The sequence below is a fragment of the Rhinolophus ferrumequinum genome, chromosome 14, assembly GCF_004115265.2.
Source record: "Rhinolophus ferrumequinum isolate MPI-CBG mRhiFer1 chromosome 14, mRhiFer1_v1.p, whole genome shotgun sequence".
In the NCBI taxonomy this organism is placed as follows: Eukaryota; Metazoa; Chordata; class Mammalia; order Chiroptera; family Rhinolophidae; genus Rhinolophus; species Rhinolophus ferrumequinum.
In genome coordinates this window covers 48,149,423-48,174,159 of record NC_046297.1, presented here as the reverse complement: position 1 = coordinate 48,174,159, position 24,737 = coordinate 48,149,423, and the positions used below count along the sequence as shown (strand labels likewise).

The 24,737-nt window shown below is 36.4% G+C and overlaps 1 protein-coding gene across 2 annotated transcripts in view; it reads left to right on the top strand.

Annotated features, from left to right (window-relative positions):
- Positions 1-24,737, top strand: part of ANGPT1 (angiopoietin 1) — a 260,199-nt gene that overhangs the window by 118,609 nt on the left and 116,853 nt on the right. The window lies entirely within an intron of this gene.

Genomic DNA, 24,737 nt, shown 5'->3' with positions numbered 1-24,737 from the left:
CCTGACACATGTGTATAATAAACTTTAGATATTAGGCATTTCCACTCTATATTCCATTTAATTATTGAATTAACATTTTCCTAGTAATTATTCTTAGCTATTTGTGCTTTCCTTCTCTCTTAAACCACTTTTCAAAACTAGGATTTTCCAGGGCTCTGTTATCTGATGATAAAGCACATTTGTTAATTTTTTGCAAACAATATTCACAGTTATAAAATATGTGTGTACTTTCTTGGATTTTGTGTGGAAGGAGTTCTTTCATCATTTTTCTTTTACCAGTATCCCTTTGGGATATCTCAAGACCCCAACATCTGGTTAGTGGTTTCTTGGAAAGGCATACTTTTTCAATACAAAATGTTCTCATTCTTAAAATAACAATAACAACCTAATTTGCATGCTTTTAGGAGCTTAAAATGTTAAATAAAATTAACTTTTCCTTTATAAATATCAGTTTTTACCTTATCATACTCCAATTCACTTGTTCTGAAAAAACAACAATCATGAAACTTTAGGTTAAAAATATGTATGCAGATAAGTAATTTTGGAAGTTAATATGGAAATATTTGGAATAATTAATAAAAACTAAAGAAACAATCTGGTGGTAGGAACATGGGTAACATAAAACACCTGTGCTATGTGGAAGAGGTAGAGTAGGTACAGGTTTAATGTGGATAAACTTGAATTCAAACCCTGATTTCATTACTTTGACATTTGAGATTCTTTTTTTACCCCACTCTGAGACAGTTTCCAAATCTATAATGTGGATAGGCTCATTCCTCAGGCTTTTCATAAATATTATTATTATTATTATTATTATTATTATTATTATTATTATTTAACTTAAAGGAATGGTGCTGTAATGCTTACTCTATGCCAGGCATTCTTCTGAGCACTTTCCTAATTGTAATTTATTTAATTTTCATGGCAGTCTTATGGAGTCAACATTTCTAGTTCCGCTTTAAAGATAAGGAAATGACATTTAAACATGGTGATTTTCATCTCGATGGTGCCTCAGTCAATGGCATACCAAGGCAAGGTCAATGGAAGTTGTCCACTTCAGGTGTCTTTTAGTAGATAATTTAAAATTAATAACAAAACCAACTAAAAGTCGGTCTGTATTTTATAATCAGCAGGCAGTAGCAATTCTAAACAATGTCAGTGGTAAAATATTATTCCCCTCAGGACAGATCACTCTCATCCCTCCTCCCTAAATTCCCATTGCTTTCAATAGTTGTAACATTGCTTTTGTAATTAAAATAAAAATAAAGTTACAGGACTTGTAAAACTCTTGAAAATTTAGCAAAAATATGAATAGGTTCTAGGATTACAGATAGTCTTGAATGAGTATATATGTATAATAATTTATTTTCAAAACATATAAATAGACATTTTCAGTGAAGTTGCACATTAAAACATATAGTTCCTAAAATAATAATAATAATAATGGAAAAATAGAGTAAAGGAGCATTTTCTTCCATCATTTTTTAAACTAAAAAATTCAAGGGTGTTTAAGCCCTATAAAAGCTGATTTAATTGATTGGTGAATCTATCTTAATTCAGCTTCAAACTTCACAAGAAAAAGTCATATTTTATGGTGTAAATTATCAAGATTGACTAGTTAGAGTTAGAGACCCAATGGATAATTTTTCAATTATCTACTTTGCCAAGATGTTTGTCCATTGAGATATCTTAAGTAGCAGTATATACCAATGTAATGAAGTCAATTTTGGCAACTGATGTGATTTTTTTTTTTAAATGACAATATCAAAGTTTATTGTTGGATGGATGTACCCTCTAACAATTAAGTAAACCTAACAAAAATACTAGTTTGGGTTTACCAGTATTAATCCTTGGGTTATTTGTTCTTCTGTGAAATCCACTTATTTGTTTTTATATTCTTGGCAAGACTGTGTCATTGAAATCTTTGAACTTTGAGTCAGTGTTTTTCAAGTTTGAATCTCACATCCACCACAGTAGGTAACTCTGGCTTTCAGACATGTGAGCTCCAGTTTCCTACCATGGAAATTGGTGAAATGATACTTACATCACAAGGTATGCTCTGAAGAGTAAGTGGATTAAATTGATAAAGCCTAGCTTTGTCCTTGCTTGTATGACCAGTGCCCCAAACTATTAGTTTCTCCCTTCAAATCTTCCTACTTCTTCCACTTCTTCAAAGAACAAAATATAATCATCCCTCGATGTCCGTGAGAAGATTTGTTCCAGGACCAACCCCCACTCCTTGCAAATACCAAAATCTACAGATGCTGAAGTCCCTTAAGTAAAATGGCATAGAACAATGCATACAATTGGCCCTCGGCATCCTTAAATTTCCAACTGTGAGTCAAAAATATTGTTCTCAATTTGCAGTTATTAAATTCATGGAGGTGGAAACCTGCAGATACAGAGGACCGACTGTAGTATCTTAAAATAGTTCCATGGAATAACAACCTTTAAACTTCTCCAATGGGTTGCTATCTGTAGGAAGTCCCTAGATAAGGTTTGAAGATGGATTGAACTTCAGTATCTGCAGGTGAGGTCTGGACTGGCTGGCACACAGAGCAGATTCATCCACATGGGATTATGACTTGGAGTCTGTAAATTGCTTGCTATGTTATCCCAATGTCAGGACGCATCTGGGGAGGAAATTCAACTTGCTCATTTTTGAACAAGGCACCAGAAAATTTCCAGTATGTTTATGATATAGTTATTTTTGAATAAAGGACAAACAAAAGCTATATTTCAACATTAAAAAGATGTTGATGTATACTTAGAATTTTCCATGCGTGCCAAAAGAAATAGAATATTCCTTTGCAAAAGTGTGTACTGAAGTGAAATGAAACAAATGGTCCTTTATTTATTTATGTAAGGCTAGTCATTGGGTATATTGCATCATTTAAGCTTCATCCTTACACTTCATTACCTAGTAAAAATGAGCCTGCGTCTAAGTATTTGTATAATCAGTGATGAACTGTGCCTTGAAATGGAGTGCTGCAGATTAAGCATTAGACGAAAAAAAAGAAAAAAGAAAATTGTACTTGATCTTTTGTAACATTAGAGAATATTTGCTTCACAATTGGAAATTTCCTAAACTTCAACTTTGAAAATCTTAAAAATACTATATTTCTCCGATGTGCTGACCCACAAATTACATGTTGATAACTTGGGAATGAAGCTTCCAGTTGTTATAGCAGATTTTTTTTTTTTTTTAATTTGAAATTCAGTGAGAACCCAAAGTCAGACTTGAAGACCTACATCCTCAGATTTTTCTCCTTTTCTAATGGGATTTTCCAATTCCCTTCAGTGTAACATTAAATACCCAGCCCAATTTGTCTGGGCCACCCCTTGTTTCTTACTACTTTTCTTTATAAAGCCTCCGTTATGGCTGGAGTAGAATATGCATTGCTTCCTCCCACCTGCATTAAAATGAATTATTTTAATGATGTCCATGCCTTTGTAAGAGCTGTTCTTTCTAATGAAGTCCCCTCTATATTCTTCCCTAGACATTTATCAGCTTTGAGTTTAGCTTCTACCTTTCTCGTGAAAAATTTTCTCTCCTCGCTAAATTACAGCGTTCTCTCCTGCAATAAACTCACAGGATTCACATAATGTATATTGAAATTATTTCTTAAACTTTTGCCAAATTTTACCATGGCCGTAGATCCTGTCATTACAACCACATGGTCTACAACTTGGGACAAGAAGTATGAATGTAGTTTTCTTTACTGTGCACAGCATGGTTGTATGCAGAAACATGTGCACAGAATGTTAGATGTGGAAGGAAGGGCGAATGGTGATGCTGTGCTCCACCTGTTCAGGTAAGAGGGAATATAACATGAGAGTTTTAATTTCAGTGGAGGATGGGCTCACCTTCCTATGCTTCATTGCTAGGTTTTGTGCTCCAGTAGTTTCTCTAAGAGCTCTGTGCTGGAATTTGACACAAAAGCCCAACTATCAATAATGTATAACTTAGCTTTCTTTTCATCACTGTCTCTAGTGTTGTATTTTCCTGGGGTTCCTCAAGGAGACAGGGTTTTGCCTGGACAAAAGAAGGATTTAAGCATTTTTTTATTCCTCTGGCTACATACCATATGGTACCACCCCAATTTCTACCCGAATTTCTGACAGTAAAGACTAGATTTCTCATGTCCCTTTTGGGGACTAAGTGTGGGACCGTATCAGGTAGGAAAATGCACGCCATGGCCTATAGCTGCGTGCCCCCCTTTTCTCTGATAGAGTGTTGTTAAAAGAGACTGCATCTCGACCATTAGATGAAAGGCAATTTGGGACCTCAAATAGTCCAGAAGTGATTGCTACTAACCCATATAACGCTTTGAGAGAATTAGAAAAAGCCCCAGTCTGGCACCAAGCGCCAAAGCTTAGAGAGTGAAACGTGGACTGGTTTCAGCCCCTACTGTCCTCACACCCATGGCTGTGTGCCCTTGGGCAGGACAGAACCTGCACAACTACTGTGGTGACCTTGGGCCAGGACATACGGTGCATGTGGACATGTTGGTTTCATTTATCTTTTTTAAAGTATATTCCCTCCTGAGAACTGACATTGTGAAAATTACAATGAAATCTAAATATTATACTTTGTAATTTTACAATAATTTTCTGATAAATAGACCTGATAAACTAGTCTGTAGCATTATATTACAGTCTATTACACTTGGCTCTTCTGATCTCCTCTTTGCTTACCACAAGTATCTTTGATCACACTTTTAAGATGGAAATAATCTTGTCTTAATCCTTTCAATAAAAAAAAAAATACAGGTCGGTAAACTTCTTTTATGAATAAATGGAAAGAAGGTTTTTCTAAGGCAGCGTATATGAAAACGAAACATTAATCCTAACCCTTCACTCTCTTAAATGGGAATTAAGGTCAGCATTCTTAAAGCAGCCAACTGAAGTGGTGCTAAGTTCAGAAATTCTTTGGAAAGGGAACCAGACAGCTGACTTTCACTAGAGAAAAAGGCATTTCAAGAGTTAGGTGCAAAGCACTGGCGCTGACTTTCCAAGTCATTTCTCTTTAACTAGGTCATCTCTTAAGAGAATAATGAGAGACCATAAAAAAGATCATTGTATTCATCTATTTAATTCTTTATTCTTAATTAGATCCTTCTACTCCGTTATAAGATACAGTAAATCAGATATTTCCTAAAAGCTTAGGTTGTTCCCTAGGGGAAAGTGAAGCATTTGGAGAAATTTAGCAAATCTTCCAGCCCATCAGAAATTAATGATCCACTAAAGAAGATTTTAAGAGAGTCACTTGAAAAAAAACAAACAAACAAACAAAAAACTTCTTTTAGGGTAGAACGTATCAAACATTTTTTTTTTCCTGGTTCAAGTGGTAAATAGTATCTTTTGGGGGAGGAAATGCTTCTATGAATGATCTATCATGGACATCATTTTATACCTTAAATCTACATCTTATTTCATCTTCCAATATGGCAAGCATAATCATACTCAGACAAACCATTACTACATCTGCTGTCCAGTTCCCAGAGTGGTCAATTTTCTATTTTTCACCTTCTGACGTATTTCAAAATTCAACCTCTCATTTTTAAATATGACGTTGTGACTTACAAACACACTGCAAAAGACATGTTCCTTCAAAATTTATATATTTTCTTCAGACCTTTTCAAGTGTATTCTCCCTTCCATGAAGAAAATCTATTTTGTACTTGACTAAAAATAGTGTTGAAGTTAATTCCCCTCTTAAGAGAATATGGAACTGAGATATTGAAAAGAACAGTTAGGAAATGGAAAAGGATTTACACTTTGTTCAAGAGGCCATTTTTAATATAGCACCTTATCACAAAAACAACAAAACTCTTTGTAAACTTAGTTTTGATAGTATTAGGATTATCACTTTTTCTGTCTCAGGTAAACTTCAGTATATTTTCACCTTTTGTATAAATATCTTAGCATGACAATAAGCTAATTCACATTTTAATCACAAGTGATAGTTTACAAAGCCTTCACAGTAACTTGGTGTTGTCCCCATGTTAAAGACGAGGAAACTGAGACTGAGGAATTGAACATTACCCTTAGGTCATGCAAATACCTGGCAGCATCCACAGTCAAGCTCATGTCTTTTCCTTGGTACCCCAAGGTAAGTGAAAAGCATGTATAACAAATCCAGAGGAAAATATTATATAGTGTTGCTGAGCTACTAACCAAGAGGAAAGTATCTTTTGTTGTTTCCACGTCTCTTGAGAGCAGATGAGGGTCAGAAACTTGAATTCCAGTCCTTACTGCATCACTGAATCTCTGTGAGACCTTCTTTTCTCTGGGCCATGGTCTTTAAGGAGAGGGAATTTCAGGAGACAGCCACCATAATCTTTTGCAGCCCTTTCACATTGTGTAAATGGTTGTTTTGTAAATATGGCCAAATTTCAGTTATCTGCTAAGTTAAATAATAGAGTTAAAATAAAATTAGTAGTTTCAATCTCTGCCTTTTATTAGAATGTTGGATGAGAATTAGACAAACAGTCTATGATATGATTGTAATTTTGGAATATCAAGAGAGTGGTCACCTCCTAAATAAACCCACAACATTTCCTGAAATTATTTACTTATATCCTCTTAATAAATATATACACATACTTGCTCAAAAATGTAGCAATTATTTATATTAGTGGTTCTCAACTGGACATGATCTTGAGTTCCAGTGGACATTTGGCAATGGCTGGAGACATTTTTGATTGTCACAGCTGGGGGTGCTACTGACATCTGGTGGGTGGAGGCCAGTAATGCGGCTAAACATCCAATAATCCACGGGATGCCCTCCCACACACTCACACAAAACAAAACGAAACATTTTCCTGCCCTAAATCACCATAGTGCAGTTGAGAAACCCTATTTATACTTACAAATAATTGAATGATAATCCTAGCATCATAAAAGAAGTTAAACATTTTTTTCCGAGGAATTTCAGTTTCGGTCCACACTGCACTGGTATAAGACATTTATTTTCAGTTATGAAATCTTTATTTCGGTTTATAATGCTCACTGAATTCTGAAAAGTCAGAACTTAGTTGAGTAAACAAGTGTCTTTTAGAAAATTAAAATAGCCAGAAGAGCTATAAGTTGGAAATTACTCATTTATGTCGTCTTTGAGTGAATTAGTGCAATGAGAAGTCATTGTGGGGAACGGCACACCTGAGTATTGAATGCCGTGGTAGAAAGGGTGAGGGGGCTGGAAGACAGCAGGAGACTCCTCAGCACCAGGAGAGGGGGGATTCCAGAAGAATGATGGTGCCTAATTTGGCCTACTTTTCAAATTTTAAAGACTAGTCCCACATTAAGCTACAAAGAGTAGCAGAACTCACATATGTGATTTTCAATTCTCTTCTCTTTTCTAATTCACCTGTAAGTAGGATGTGCCAGTGATTTTTAAAATAGCCAATGATTGGGTACAAGTTAAAGCTGCTGATTAATTAACAGATTGGTTGACAAATCGTTAGATTAACTGTTCGGGATTAGCAGTCTCGATGATATGTAAATTGCATCACTAGCTGCTAGGTTAAACTGTATAGTTTCACTTGAAAGCTTCATAATAAATATCAGATTTCCTACACCATTCATGATTTCATTTTCTTTCTTCTCTTAATTTCTCCAACCTGATTATTCTGTTACCTTCGATCTGCATTTTTGCTATTAAATGTGCTATGTAACACGTGCAGACAAAATCTTACTGAGTTAGCACACTGCAAAGTTTAAGTTGTAAATATTTGTATTAATGATTTATTGTTGCCCAGCAAATTATGCCAAAATTTACTAGCTTCAAATAGCAAACATGTGTCATCTCATGTCGTTTCTGAGAATCAGGGATGAGGGGCCAACTTAGCTGGGTGGTTCTGACTCCACATCCTTTGTGAGGGTACAGTCAAGCTATTGGCTGGGGCTACAGACTCTGAAGACCTGAGTGGGGCTGGAGGACTCGTTCAAAGCTCATTCACTTGTCTGGTGGCCAGAGGTTTCAGTTCCCTACCACATGGACCTCTCCATGGGGCTGCAATAAATTTAATTAAAAAAAAAAATAATAAGTCTTCTCTTATGTGAATGAAGTGGCTTGAAAGCACCTAGGATGTGGACTAGTAGCCAAAAGTTTCAGCCCCACCACCTCCCCTCTCCAGGGAGGGGAGAGGGTCTGGAGATTGAATCAGTCCCCAATTGCTAATGATTTAATCAATTGTGACTATGTAAAGAAGCCTCCATAAGAACCCAAGAGGATGGGGTTCAGAGAGCTTCAATACTGGTGAATACATGGAGATTTCGGGACAGCAGTGAACTCCGAGAGCTGGTGTCTTTTATCTAAAGTGACATGTCATCTGTTCTGCCAGGGATACACACCCTTTCCCACATCTTTTCCATTTGCCTGTTCCTGACTTATATTCTTTTACAATAAACCAGTGATCTAGTAATTAACATGCTTCTCTGAGTTCTGTGAGCAGTTCTAACTAATTGAATCCAACGAGAGGGTTGTGGGACCCTCTTGTGGATGAAAAAGGGGCCACATACTAAACTTGACAAGCTCAGGGGAGGCCAGCATGGCGGGCCTTACAAACTCAGAGACCCAATGTAACCACATAGGACGGTCTGAACATAAAAAGTCCAAACTAAAAGTGGGTCTTGGCAGGTAGTCAGGTCCTAGGCCTGTGGCTTCCTTGACAAAGGTCAATCTTTACCTTAAGTATCACTGTTTCTTGTCTTTTTTTCATCTAAGATAACATATCTTTGAAATGTCAGAGTAATCTTCTGTTCCAGACCCCTCAAGGCACAACTGCAGGCACCAGAGCACAAGACCACAGAACCTTTCATTATCTTGTCCGCTTAGCACCTCTGTGTGCTCTAAATGTTATTTAGTAACTATCCTGTACCCACCAAGGTAAACAAAGTATGTATCTACTTTGCCTTTTTATCTGATCCCAGAGAGTACCCTGCTTTGCTTTCTCCTGCCCCCTTAATCTACCACCAGTGGATTTCATGTAACCTTTCTTACTTCTCCTCCTTTTATTTCTAATGTATAAAATAAGCTGCAAAACTGCCATTCTCCAGAGCATTTTCTCAATCCACTGAGATTTTGCTTCCTGGCAATTGTCGGTCAATTTGGCTCAAATAAACTCATAAAAATTCTCGACAGGTTTGGACGTTTCTTATGTCAACACTCTGATTTGTAGCTACTTGGTCAGAGTGTAGGTAACAACGTGGGTCGGAGAGGTGTCGGAGAGGTGTCGTTGGAACCTCCAATCTGTAGCTAGTTGGTCAGAAGCATAAAAAGCCTGGGCTTGCAACCGGCATATGAAGTGTGTGTGTTTGGTGGGGGGCAGTCTTATAGGACTGAACCCTTAAACTGTGGAATCTAATGCTATCTCCAGGTAGATAGTGTCAGAATTGAGCTAAATTCTTGGACACACCGTTGGTGTCTAAGAATTGCTTGTTGGTATAGGGGAGCCCTCCCCCACCCCCACAGTGGAATTGGGTCTGGAAACCCAATTTAGCTTCCAATCCAGTGTTCTTAAACTGAACATAATGACTATTAGGCTGTGAAACTAAAAATTGGGTTGAGTCAAATATTCTTGTACAAGGGAAATAAAATGTCAAAATTTCAGAAGGTCAGAGACCTGGGTTTTATTTACTGTGTCATTGGAGTAAATGTTTCATGAAACCTTTCTTATTTGTTTGTACACACAAGCTGGTGTGTGTGTGTGTGTGTGTGTGTGTGTGTGTGTGTGTGTGTGAGAGAGAGAGAGAGAGAGAGAGAGAGAGAGAGAGAGAGAGAGAGAGAGAGAGAGAGAGAGGAGAGATTTGTTCCTTGTCCTGTTTAAATTATTTGTCTTACTATGGGTCAGTAAAAAAGAGAGAGAGAGAGAGAGAGAGAGAGAAAGAGAGAGAGAGAGAGCGCGCCACCACTCTGACCTAAGTTTGTTACATTTGTGTTTTCTCCTGGGGAGAACAAACCTTATTCTATTCTAGTGATTGTGTCTCCCTCAGTGTTTTGGAAGTGGGAGTATTTTAATACCACTTTGTTGGAGAGCCTCTTCCTGATTAGAATCCTATTTAAAAATGAAATCCCAGTGTGCGTAGTGCCATGCCATGACCTTTTCGTTACACCATTAGACATGCGCAGGCGAGGACAGGGCTCATTGCTTCCCGCCCAGTAGTTAGGGTGCAAATACACTAATGGTGAGCATCATAGGAAGCTCGGGAATCTCAATGGACTTACTTGTTTAGAATCTTTTATATAGCAAGCATCCGTAAGGACTATTTTAGTTGTGTGACTAAATAAAGAAGTCTTAAGCCCCTGAGTTTTATGGAATTCTAAACATCAATCTATCTTAAAAGAGACACTGCTTGTCATGGAAGAAAGAGCCATTTGAGGCCTTCCATTGCCAAGTTTGCCAAATATCCAGTCGTGAGCCATACAAGAAAATTCTCTTTTTATTCTTTTAATGTCAGATTTGATTCGTCTTAAATTTTTATTGATAGTTATTATCAATGGCTTGAAATGCTTCACTTTCAATTTATCAGTCATTTTATCAGAAAATAATATAAAACTTGAACACTTGGAATGTTGTTCATTTCCAGGTTCCCGTTATCTTAAATAAACTGATGAATTCTTTTATAATGAATAATTTTATATGTTAATTTATCACTTTTTAAATCATAGGTTCAGTGACTTGTATTAACTCTAATATTTAAACTGTCAAAAAAAAGACTTTCCACCCCACCCCCCCCCCCGCCTTCTACAGTCTTCTTCCAATCCTGTACTGCCCTCCCCCGACCCACAGTGTTTTTATCAAGGACATCTGGGAACTTTGTGCACTGCAATCTCTCACATTATCCATTGCGGGGCTAGCAATTCAGAGTCAAGTCATCATCAAAATCTTAATTATAGATAGTTCTGTGTTAAAATTGCTCAAGGAGAACGTTCCCTCTGAAGGTTTGAATCAACTAGCACATGTTGTACAAGAGATTTACACCCTGTGGTCCTAAAGTCTGGAAGAATTAGTGAATATATATAATAAAGGGCTTCTGACACTACACTAAAATACAATAAAATATTATTATCTGTTCCCAGACATTTTGGCCAGTCTATAGTACATAGAATTCTGAGTTAGTGTAAACAGGAAAGATATTTACAATTCTTTAAGAATGAAGATTTGCAAAACTCTTTAGCATTAGGCAGGCATTAGTATCAGGGATGGATAATAGGCTGTAATAAATCCTTTATCTTTGTATGGCTATGGTTTGGTTTACAACATATTTTCATTTTAACTTTATAAAAGTGCTTTGACGTAAGTATTATTACATTTATTTTACAGATGAGGAAACCAAGGCTCAACATAGTTAAGTGACTTCTTCATAGTCAAAATGCTAGTAAGTGTTAGAAAGCTAGGCCTCTAAGAACAAATCCCTCATTAATGTATTTTTTACTCTCCCAACAATCTCTTATAGCTTCAAACCTTATTCCTTTCCATTAGAAGCTTATTTTATTTTTCAATGTAGCTATGTTCATGATGTTTCTTTTTAAATCTTCAAGCATAATATGATGTGGGTACATTATTATTGCCATTTTCTAGTTGCAGAAGTGGAATAGAGTGGGAAAGCAAGTTATTCAGTCACACAGCTAATTAGTTGCCAGTCTAAAGCTGTCAGAGTCCCCAGTGCTTCCTCTTCTGTCTCATACACTGCTTCTTATATGTTACTTCTCATGTGGCTGTAAATTTGAATTTGGTAAAAGAAATAATACAATGGCTAATTTTAACTGTTAATTGACTTCTCATTTTATTTATATATATATATATATATGTATATACACACACACACACACACACATATATATATATACATCTATATAGTTATATATATATAGTTATGTGTAGTTATGTATAACTACATATAGCGGGGTGTCAAAAAATGTATACAAGTGGACGCTTTGGTCAACGTTGCTCAAGCAGTAGTTCGCCGTAATCAGAAGTGTCTGGACGCTGATGGTAACCACTTTGAGCACCTCTTGTAATTGCAGAAGTCAAACGTGACTTGTATTCATCTTCTGTTATCAGTATATATTGAGTATTACAATTTTAATAGTTTTTTCTTTCTTAAAATGTGTATACATTATTTGACACCTGCTGTATAACTATATAACTACAAAACTACATATATATATAACTACATATATAACATATATAACTATAATATTTCTCTATATAACTATATATAAATATATATACATATATATATATAATAAGAAGTCAATTAACAATTAAAATTAGCCATTGTATTATCTCTTTTACCAAATTCAAATTTACAGCCACATGAGAAGTAGCCTATAAGAAGAAGCAGTGTATGAGACAGACAAGAAAGCATTAGACTCTGACAGCTTTAGACTGGCAACTAATTAGCTGTGTGACTGAGTAAGTTACTTGCTCTATAGATATAGTTATATATACATATCTATAGTTACATCAGAGAATTTACACTTCTAATAGATTTTTTTTTAATTGGGGAAGGGGAACAGGATTTTATTGGGGAACAGTGTGTACTTCCAGGACTTTTTTCCAAGTCAAGTTGTTGTCTTTTCAATCTTAGTTGTGGAGGGTGCCGTTCAGCTTCAAGTTGTTGTCCTTTCAGTCTTAGTTGTGGAGGGCGCAGCTCAGCTCCAGGTCCAGTTGCCATTGTTAGTTGCAGGGGGCGCTGCCCACAATCCCTTGTGGGAGTCGAGGAATTGAACTGGCAACCTTGTGGTTGAGAGCCCACTGGCCCATGTGGGAATCGAACCGGCAGCAGCCTTCGGAATTAGGAGCATGGAGCTCTAACTGCCTGAGCCACCGGGCCGGCCCAAGATTTTTGAACGGCTTCTCTCAGTTTGGCTCCAGACCAAAGTATAAGTATCTGTCGTTTGCCTAGCATGTTATAGCTGACCAAGTGTTTTCACTTACGTTTCATTTGATCATTACAACAAACTTATGAAATACCTGGAATAGGTACAGTTTGCAGGATGATTTTACTGATGTGAAGTATTTATCTCAGAGAAGTAAAAGACTGTGAAGTTCACATGGCTGCTAACTGAAAAAAAATCACTCAAGTCTCCTGATGATACATTCTTGGAGCTCTCCACAGCGCTACACTAAAGATAGCCCATCATTTCTAAGGATTCCTCCTGCCTAAGGATTCCTTCTGCCTAAGGATTCCACCTGCCAATTCGAGTTCAACAAGATCTTTCTCCCACTTTGGAAGAAATCGAGTAGACCATAGGAATCTTAACTTTTGATGTGAGAGACCCTTATCCCTGGGCTGATAGGCATAGCATGTATTTGTATAGTCATAGACTCTGGATTTAGACAAGGTGGGTGAGGATTCTGATTCTGCTGTGAGCCCTATTTAACTGTGTGTCTTTGGGGAAATCACCTGTTTTCTCTGACTCTCCATTTCTTACAGATGAAAAAATTGTGACAAAATAAATGTGATTTCCTGATATGATGATGCTTTTGCAGCAAACTTACTTGATTTTTTAATATAACATGTCTCATGTCATGGCATGAGAATCCTTGGTTTTAAGAAGTCAAGAGTATAACATTCTAGGACATATAATGTTTCAGCTTCATGGTTTCCTGGAAATAATGATGTTAATATAATTTTAATATTAAAAAGGTTATGATGAAACTGAATTCTGAGAGCAATGAGTCCTGGGTAGGACTGCACCTCAGGACAGAAAAGAGGCTGATAAATCATGTGCTCTAATTGTGTTTGAGCTCAGGCACATTGTTAACTGAGAAGATCTACCCAATTCTTTCTTCTCTATGAGTATATGGAATAAAATTATAATGGATTTCACAAACTTGAGGTATATATTTCACAATCTTGTACAGGCTATTTTTATTCTAACAGTTAGCACATTATAATGATGTTGTCTATTTATATACTTGTCTTTCTCACTAGACAGGGACTAGGCAAGAACTGTACCATTTGCATCTTTATATTTCCATGGCACAATGCCTGTTAACATAGAAAACATATGAAAGTGACTTGGTAAATGTTTATTGAACTGTGTTTATCTCATATAAAAAAGTATATGAATGTATATATTATATAAACAAGCATAATTACATACCCACATCTGTGTGCGTGCCTGTATGTTTTTGTCAATATCTAATCTACTGTTCTGTAAACTTACACCTACTTATAAGTCATAGCATTTCCAAGGGGAAACAGTTATAGTCTACTACTTAATCATATATATGTATTCTAATAAAATATTCTACATGAATATATGAATCTGCAAAATTTCTGTAAGTATGTTTAGCTGTAAGTACAACTTTACTTTTAACAGTTAAATTTTTCTGAGCAGAAATTATTCGGTTCAGCAGTTTCAATTTTGATATAGTTCAGCACGTTTTAATTTAGTAACTCAGAAAATATTGATTTCCAAAAGAAAGGATTGTTTGAATATTATTGACGACATTTTGTTGGTAAGTTTTTTAAAATCATAATAGTAGAGTACACTCTATGAGAAAAAATTTCCCGTGTGTGTATATGAACATTCAAATAAGTATTTTCCTGAAATTTGTATTTATTTGAAGGTGTGATGTTGTAATGAACAGGATCCCAAGCATGATACTGACTAACCCATATGCTATATGAAGATGGTATCTCTAAATGAAAGAAAATACTAATACTTTTCAGCAAGGATAATTAATGAGGCCATAAATAGCACATCATCATGGAGTTGAGGAAAGAATAAGTCACTTTGTCATATAAAATAATTACTTTACGCTCAGTTTAGGAAGGCCTCAAAGGGGCCATTACATATTGATCCAATTATTCTTTCAATATTCCTAAACATGATAGTGGTGAAGGGGAATTTTCATTGTAGAGGGAAACAAGTGAATGAAGAGGGTTTTTTGTTTTGTTTGTTTTTGTAACACTGGAAGGTAATAGTCAAATGTTAGGTAAATTTATTTCCCTATTGCCCCACTCACCCACCCTCAACCCCACCCAAACTGGTGGCAACTCAAATGTCTTTTACCAGGGTGGCTTACCTTAACAGCCAAAAGGGCCAGGAGTCTCATGTCCAAGAGAGTTTGGAGCAGTGGCTAATTGGAGACTACACATCCTGGCTAAAGCTTGGCACTACTTAAAGATAACATGCTAGTCAAACGGAACACTTCAGCTGGACAGATTTGGGCAGGAAACAGCCTGTTTGTGATCGGGTGCACTAACCAAGCAGCTGATGCTGACTGAAGTGGAAAGAGAATCAAGCTGGGCATCATGCAGACTCCAGTTTGAATACCAGCTCCAGCATTTGGGCACAGTGATCCTGATCAGGTTACTCAATTTCTCAGAACTTCTACCTACTCATTGGTATGAGAAGGTAACATTATCACTTCCAAAGATCTGCTGTGAGGAATGATTTAAGGAAGTATATACAAACCTGAGCACATTGGCTGACACATAGGAAGTGCTCAACCAACAATGGCTATTGCCATAGGCTTTCCACAAAACAGGATAGCAGTGGATGAGAAAAAAAAACAACAGAACCAGTGGGGCACATCTGTGGATTACAGTGGTGTTTCCCAGGTTTGCTCTGACCAGACCGCCACGAAACTGCCAGACGTTTATAAGTTTCCCACTGAGTGAATGCATTCTAAGCACATTTCTGTCTTTCTCTCATTCTTTATGTTTTTTTTCCCTGATTATAAAACTGAATTATCATTTTTCTTAAAGAAAGTGGAAAATTTCCAACCATTGCAGAAAAAAAAATCACTTGTATTCCCATCAGCCAGAAATAGGCACTGTTCACAATTCAGTTTTTATTTTCTTTTTCCAATGCATACAAACGTGTCTGAATGCACTTACCGTTATTGACAATGTGCTAAATATATCAGTCTGTATACTAATTATGTTGAGCAGAAAGTGTTTTTTTGTTTGTTTGTTTTTTTAAGCCATGTAAAGCTGGTACATTTTAGTCAATTTGTACCTAAAATCTAGACTGCACAATCTATTCAATGGAAGAATGCCTAGGAAGTCGAGAGGTCTGTCTTTATAATTGTGGTCATGGTTATTTAAAAATCTTAATGTAGTAATTTATGAGAAGGACTATAGAATCCATTTTTAGTTCTGTTAACTGTTCCTTGTTTCCCTTTCCTTCTCAGCCCCCTAATTGCTCTCTCTGGGAGTTAAGTATTTGCCAAAGATAAAAATTATTCATATGGATTCTGGAGATACAGTCCATAAATGGGGGAAGATTCATCACACAGTTTCCCTTCTGTCCCTTAGAGAAGGATTCCTATGAGCTTTGTGAGAGGCTGAAGAGTAATTTGTTCCTTCTTGTGACACAGCTAGAACTCAGGGTGATGGGTCTAACTAGCATTTGTATTGTTCTCTTCAGAGTAAGTCAGGCCTTGGGGTACAAAACTATTTTATTAACAGTTAAGTTTACTAAACTTAACTCTATCCCTTAATTTGTAATAAAACTATATTGCTAATGTGTCTAAGTCTCAAAAATATAATACTGATAAAAAACTTAAAGAGTTGAAGGGGCAATACAATAATGTTGTGTAAATTTTGAAAACATACTAAATGATATAGTTTATTATTTTGGGTATATACCTATGTAGCATAAGTCCACATCAACTTCAGGATAATTCTGGTGTGTGTATGGAGGTGCTTTGATTATCTATGCAACATTTTATTTCAAGTTCAAAGTAAATAGGTCACAAACGACATCTGCTAAATCTTCTTGGTAGTATCATGGTGTCTATTATCAACATTTCATGATTTTAAAAATACTTCTAAGATTCCAAGATTTAGACTTTTCAATTAATTAGACCAGCCTTCTTTCAGTTAGTGAAAAATCGGAGGTTTTGAGTGGTCATTGGTGTTTGGGGACGGGGATGAAATCCGAAGGAACACTGTGAAGCGATCTACAGCTCCTAAAACGTAATAGATTAGTGAGTCTTTAAAATGGACTTTTACAAAATTCCTCTGGCAATATATGTGGTAATGGGAGCAGGCATTATAGCAGTGACTCATGCTTACTAGTTTAATTCTGTCTTCTGGTGTGTGGTTAATTCCAAAAGACTAATTCATTGTAATGTTAATTGGGGCTCCATTTCAATAGCACTTGAGATGTAACAAGCATCACAAAGGCACAAAAATGGTCTTTGTGAAGGAAGAAACAATGCTCAGTGTCTGTAGGACTTTGATCAAAATGAGGAATAATAGGGATTTTATTTCATTTATGAGATGTCAGCAGTCATTGTCCCTTTCTTTTGCTTTGAATGACTATTTCCATCCTAATAATCTTTCCAGTACTTGGACCAAGGGTAATTTAAATAAGAACTACTCAACAAATGTTATTCAGGAAAAATTAGTCAGACCTCACACATAATGCTTTGGAATGTTTATTATACAATGACGATGACGGTTTTATGCCTGTACAAACTTATTGTACATTCCGTTGAGTAATCCCATATTGTAGAGAAAACACACACTCTCTCTCTCTCTCTCTCTCTCTCTCTCTCTCTATTAATTTTGCCCTGTTTAAACAAATGAAAGTTAATTTAAAAAAAAAAAGCAACCATAAACTTAAGAGATACTACAGAAGAGAGGGAAGACAAATAGAGCAATTTTGTTTCAAGGAAAAAAGCAACATATATAGAAAAGTAAGAGCCTAAAAAGTCAGAACGTTGAACAGAGGACTTTTATTGGAATTAGGTCAGATTTTAAGTGCTAATACCTTGCAATTTCACATGAAATACCAGAGTAAAATGATGGCAATTTTCTATCTAGTAATGATATTTCTGAAAAATCTATAAATCCCTTAATTATCAAGGCTTTTGAATTCCTGTTACTGAGTACCTCATGTCACTTGCTGAATATTTAAATTGCATGATTTGTCCTGCAGTGTTTCATTTAATGTAGAAGGCTTTATTTATAAGATGAACATCATAAGCTACTCATTTGCATTTGTCATATGAGAAAAAAAATGTAGTTTGCAGAAGATGTTCTGAGAATTATCCTGTGGCGAGTCTCTTAGCGCATCAATCCCCCAGAGCCTACTGTCTGCTGGGGTGGTCTCTAGTTCAGATGTCAAAGCTTTCTTTTTTTAAAGTAAACCAGAATATATTTATATGCAGCATTCATGGGGTTAAATTTCATTCTAGAAAAACAAGAAACTAAAAAGCATTAAATTAAAAGAAGATATGTTTCCAATATCCTATTTGAAACAGTATCTTCTTTATTTAAAAACTATTACTTTTATTAATATAAAAACAATGTGTACAAAGTTGCTTTGTGGTTCTTTCATTTTTTTCTGTCATCAAAGTATAAATTCATAATTTGGCAAAAAGGTTTCTCGGTTGTTAGGCAGAATGCTGTTTAATAGGTATGATCTATAGCGACTAAATTTGACATAAAATATAACTCATCCAAAGGAAAGTGATGCACTGGTTATTTTAAATGGGCCTTGTATGAAATAAACTACAATGAAATGAACAAAATCACAAGGTGAGAATGGAGAACCTGAAACACGTAGGTTGGGAGTTTGCGAATATATGTGTGTGAGAGCAAATATGCACACATGCACACACACACATATATGCAGTTATGTGTTATTAAAGGGATGAACTTTATGCTTAGTGTATTTGAAAATACGATAAAGTGCAAGTAAATTATCTACCTAAATCTTCTAGATAAATCTCACATTAAAGACTCAGTAGCATGCCTGTACTCTTGTATGCGGCTGCGATGGTTTGCCCTTGCTTCTGACTGATTTTTCTGTTGATTTCCTGAACAGCACATTCCAGGAAGTTGTCGGGAAAGTCATCTTGCCTAAGCAAGCACAGCTCCTTGCATGCTGTCATGGCCCTTCTGGCTTCCTTCTATATCCCCTCGTCCTCCAGGTTTTCCAGGCCACATTTTTGGATATTAAGGCAGACATAAGAAATGCCCTCCATGCTATTCATTTGGGACTTCCTCTGGGAAGACTTCTGTCCTTCATTTATTTAGAGAATTCATTCTTTCCTTCATCCTGCCAGGTCAGGAAGGCAGGCAGGCAGGACGTTTATACCATTACTGCAGCACTTGTAACACACTTGCATTATAAGCAGTCTTGATATCAGAATTCAGTTTTAGTCATTATTTTACTGTCACTGTATAGCACAGTGATTAAAACATAGTTAGTTGTCAGTGTGTTTACTGGATTTTACTTAATTCAAATAATTGGCCATAATAGAGATGAGTGACAAAAGAAAAGTAGGGAAGACAGTCAGACAAGATGGGGTTATGTGCTCCAGTAAGTTAGGATATTTTTCTTCAGAACAATCTACTTTTGCATCATTTACCTTGGCCCCATTCGCATTCAAAACGGTATCATTAACAATTGGCAATATGATATTTCGTACTTTTAGTTGCAAATGTAGCTAGGCTATGCTCACAGTTGGAGGCTTTTAGTATTTCCATACACAAGTTCATTCATTCATGCATTAATTTCTTTATCTAAATATTATTGAGGACTCTCATGTACAAGGCATTAAGTGATACCAAGCTGAACAAGACAGCACTTGCCTTCAAGGAGCTGATGGTGTACTGGAGCGGTGGGAAATGCTAACATGAAAAAAAAAGGCACAAGGTGCTCTAGAAATACAAAGGAAGGGTATTACAGAGAGGAGAGTCATGAAAAGTTTTGTTGAGGAGGAAAAGCTTGAACTGAGTATTGAAAAGCTGGACTTCGCCCAGGAAAAGAAAGAATGAGGTAGAAAAGGAACATATCAGTCAGAGCAAAGTTCTGTGCAAAGGCGTGGAAGGGAAAGAAAATAATGTATGTTTGGAAAACTGCACATAATTTGGTGTGACTGCAGCCTAGGGTACATGTAGGCAGAGGGAAGCTGAGTCCAAATCATAAAGATCCTTCTGTACCGATTAAGTTGTGACTTTGTCTGCAGGTAGTGGAAGCCACTGAAAGAGTGTAAGCAGTGGCATGACAAGGCCAAATTTGTGTTTTAAATAGATCCCTCTGGTTATGCCACGGATGATGGATTGGAGGAAGCAAGTCTGGAGTCAGGAGACCAGTTATAGGGCCATTAACAAATCCAGAAGAAAAATGATGAGAGTCTGACCTAAGTCAGTGCCAGTGAGGATAAAGAGATGTGGTAGGGAGCGAGGGAAGTGGGGCGAGGGATGGGTCTAGGCACCAGTCAAGAGACAGAAGCAACACAGTCTGACTAAACGTAAAAAATGAAGGCAAGGAATAGTCAGGACAACTCCTGTGGCTTGGATGAATGGATAGGTGGCGGTGGTGCCATTTATTGATACAAGACACGTAGGAAGAAAGCCAGGTTGTGTTGATGAAAGACAAGGAATATGTTTTGGACAGAATGGTGCCTGGGGATTAAGGGAATCAGAAATTCTAGCTCTTTATCTTAAAACAGATGTGCCTGCTCTAGAGACTCGATTCAGCGCTTTTCTACTGGGTTCGTATATCATTGTTTCCTAACTGCCATTAAGGATATGTGTTATGTATTTTATAGACATAGATATATACATCCATATTTTACTTTTCTATAATAAATAAAAATGAAAATCTTGCAGACTCTTGTACTTTATAAAGGAAGTTTTCAGTCAAGTAATTTGAGAGCTTCGGGCGAGACATTATAAATTGCCTAATCCAGCCTTTTACTTCATAGATGAAGATCTGAAACCTAAATTGTTTAAGTGGCTTGCCCAAGTTCATGGAGTAAATCAACAGTGTTACCTAGATTAGAATCCAGATAACCTGACTCCTGGCAGAGTGTGCTTTTTATATACCATCTGCCTTTAAAAAATGCAAAGGGAAAAATTAAGCAGACACTTAGAAGTATTTTTAAAGTTTCATGATTCTCACTTTATCTGGGTGAGAGAAGGTGGGTGTAAAAGAGAGGTGCCAAGCTAACAAAATGTGCTTTGGCACAGGAGGCATTTCTTTTGTTTATATGAAGAGAGTCTGTCTTTCTTGGGTCCTGGCCCACATCTGGGACACTATATGGCAACTTTCAGAAGCCACAGATACGTGGTCTTAAAGGAATCGTAACCAAGAAAAATGATCGCAGAAGAATTTGTTCATATGGGATATTCTGGTGTGCCCTTGGTAGCTTAGCTTGTCCATCTGCCTCAGAGGTGGTGTTGCTACTTCTCCGTTGGAGGTGATGTAACAAACGTCCCCTTTCATTATTAATGTCAGTAGCTGAGAGCTTCTCCCTATCAAACAGAGATAAGAATATTAACAGGAAAAAATGTAGTCAGAGGTAAATTCCGTTAGAGTATTCATTCACCAAGTCTATTGAAATGACCCACTTATATGTCGTCTGTTTTCTATAAGACAACTCTTTGTACATGGAACATCTGGCACCACGTTTAGGAGGCATTTATCACATATTTGCTAGGACTAGATTGAACTGATACAGGGTTAATAAGCTGAACTAAAAGTTTAGAGTCCGGTCCTGGTTTGTGGCTACTTTGTGGGGTGATGTGTGGGAAGAATAAAATCAGGGATGTTGAGGCTCAGTGACTGAGGAGCAGTTGGTGGGCATCAGGGCTGACAAGCAAGGGAACCAGTGTCCACACCCCAAGACTGATGGTGAGGAATTGGTATTGTGAAAGAGGAGCCATCAGAAGTAAAGCAAGTACCAAGAAGCAAGGAATTGGGAAAGAAATGTGGGGTGGGCCAAATGCACTAGCCATCATGTTGTTGGCTCAGCTTGCAGATGGAAGTCTGAGTTCCCACACACTGAGCGGCCATAGCCCGGCATCTGACATCAATTAGTTTTTTCACCTTGCTTTCTATAACCTCTCTGAACCTCAGTCACCATGTCTATAAAACGAGATCCTTGGAGCTCATAATATTTTACGTCTCCTCTAGCTCGCTTATTCTAATGGTTTTCTTTCTTCTATAAATAGTAAGTGTTCCTTCAGATACCAAAATGAGAAATGGGATTCATGTCACATGTACATGAAAACAGTACAGAAACTATTTTAAATGTCAGCTAAATAGATCTGTTGTCTAAGGAGACAATTATACTTCTCCAGTTGGTAAAAGAAGCAGCATGTTGGGGGAACCTAATAATAGAAATTCCTGAAAATAACATATTTGGCCTTAGCCATTTTTTTTTCATAAAACCATAAACCTAGTGTTTCAATATTGCCACTGATTTATGAAACAATGATATTAGATAAAACCATCAATGTTTAAGGCATTTTTTGCATTGTTTTACCTTTTATTGCTTTTCCATATTTATCCTTTTACTTTATTTCATGGCTGTTTTGCCATAACTGAGTAATACCATATGCACCAACATTCAACTAGAGTCCACTTAATCTGCAACATATTTTAAGAGAACAATGCCTTTGTCAATTTTTATAGGGGTTACAATGCTATTTTCTTAAGAAATACATGGAGAAATTCTATTTTATTTGTGTGTGTGTGTGTGTGTGTGTGTGTGTGTGTGTGCGCTTTAAGATATGCTGTCATTTAAGAGATCCCTTGAAGTGATCTCTTGAAGTGAAATGATAGAGTATTCATTTCACATGCAAGGCATGTGATAATCTCACACAGATTTTGGTTCTCATGAATATGAAGCAGCAGAAGTTTTGAGGGCTCAGTAAGAGAGCTATCCCAAAATTCTCTCTCATAATAGAAAGTGATAGCATTACTTTATCAGTCATTGGTCAAAAGACATGGGCAAGTAATTTATAAGTGAACAACAAAAGACTGATATTCTTGACTTCTTAAAAATATTTTTTTTCTATTTAATAATCCTATTTGTAATACAGTTGACTATATATTGGCTTTCTCATCACCTATAACATTTCCCAGGATATTATAGCCATCAATCAGCAAGAAAATGATAAATAAAAAACTGAGAAATTATATATCTTTGAACAAGTGTTACATCATCGGTTCTATAGCCATCATTTTATATATTCCCTGCATGAATGCTCTGTGTTACCAGAACGTGTCTGTGACATTGGTGGTAGTATTGTTGTACTTGATGGGTGACTGCCCTTTACAGTGGAGTACTTACCTGTAAGGCCATAGCTACTTTCCATGCTCTTCCACTGACTTACTCTGCGATCACAGACAATTTACTGAACTTCCGTGAGCCTGTTTCCTTAGCAGTGAAATGAAGAAAATTAACACAGTGCCTACCGTGTTTCCCCGAAAATAAGACATAGCAGGACAATCAGCTCTAATACATTTTTTTGAGCAACAATTAATATAAGACCCAGTTTTATTTTACTATAAGACCAGGTATGATATGATATGATATGATATGATATGATATGATATGATATGATATGATATATGATATGATATAGTATAATACCAGGTATTACAATTCATTTTTGCTCCAAAGGACGCATTAGAGCTGATGGTCTGACTAGGTCTTATTTTTGGGGAAAGAGGGTAGATTGTTATAAGAAGTCCATGAGCTACATATTTGTAAAACTGTTATGTACCTATCCTTAGTAGAGTCTTAGTGTGTTGTTGTTGTTGTTATTCCGTTTGTTATATTTTACAATAGTTTATAGAAATACAATAGGCAAAAGTAAACAAAAATGTTATAAACTACATACGAAGAAAAAAGGGTAGGAACTGATGACAGGATTTTTTAATGACCCATTGTATTAAAAGTGCTGGCAAAGTAAACTTTCCATGTACTGGGCCCTAGAGCCTCTCACCTCACCTCAAATCAACTTAGCCTCCTACACAGTGAAGCAGAGTGAAGTAATCACTCTCTAATGATGCATGTTTTTCTCAAAGGAAAAAGTACATGAATTCTCAGTGAGCTAGCTAAATATGAAATTAACCAGTCAATTCATCAGTCCATCCACCAGCCAACCAATCCAATAACAGAGTAGTTCCCACAACTCTGAGGCTAGTGGAAGAAACGTCAGAAGATAGATTTGAGTCCTTTCTTTCATCTCTGTCAAGTCATCTAAGGTCTCTGACCATCCATTTCTTAAACCATAAAATGGATTCAGTACTCCCCTTACAGGTTGGTGTAAGATTCAAATCAATGTGTTTGAAAGCTCTTTGTAAACACTAAATCAGTTTCAATATGTAACATTATTTCCTTGCTTAAAAATCATCATGTATTGTTCATTATCTCATTTTAAATCACGTCCTACATCCTCTTTATAGTATTTTGGCTAATACTAATAAAACTCTGGAGTGAGACACTGAGAGTGACAATTTCGTCAAATAAGTGCATTATTCACTTTGGGAATCTCCTCCTTTATAACCCATCAGCTCTTGAGCTCAGCAACTTCTAAGCTTAAAATTTACATCTTCGATGTTTATAAAATATTGAACCTTGAAATAGCCATCATTGTCTGTAAACATATTTTTAAAACCAGTAGGGAATATGTGAAGACATTTAAATTTGTTGCAAAACTTTCCTGAACTTGGCTGATAGGGCACAGCAAGATGGATTTCGTAGTTATACATCTACAGAGGAATGTTTAGAGATAAGATGAAAGTAGTCCTGCTTATTAATCACACATTGTATATTTGACTTCTGCCTCCCTCTTCAGCCTTTAAATCAAGTACATCTGGTTTTTGCTACTTAAGTGTGCCATTACCTTTTGCATTAAAAAGCAGTTCCTCCTAAAGAACACAGCCCCATTTGATTAAAAAATAATTAGAGTTGTATTTATGTTACTCATCATGGCAGCCCAAATAAGAATTT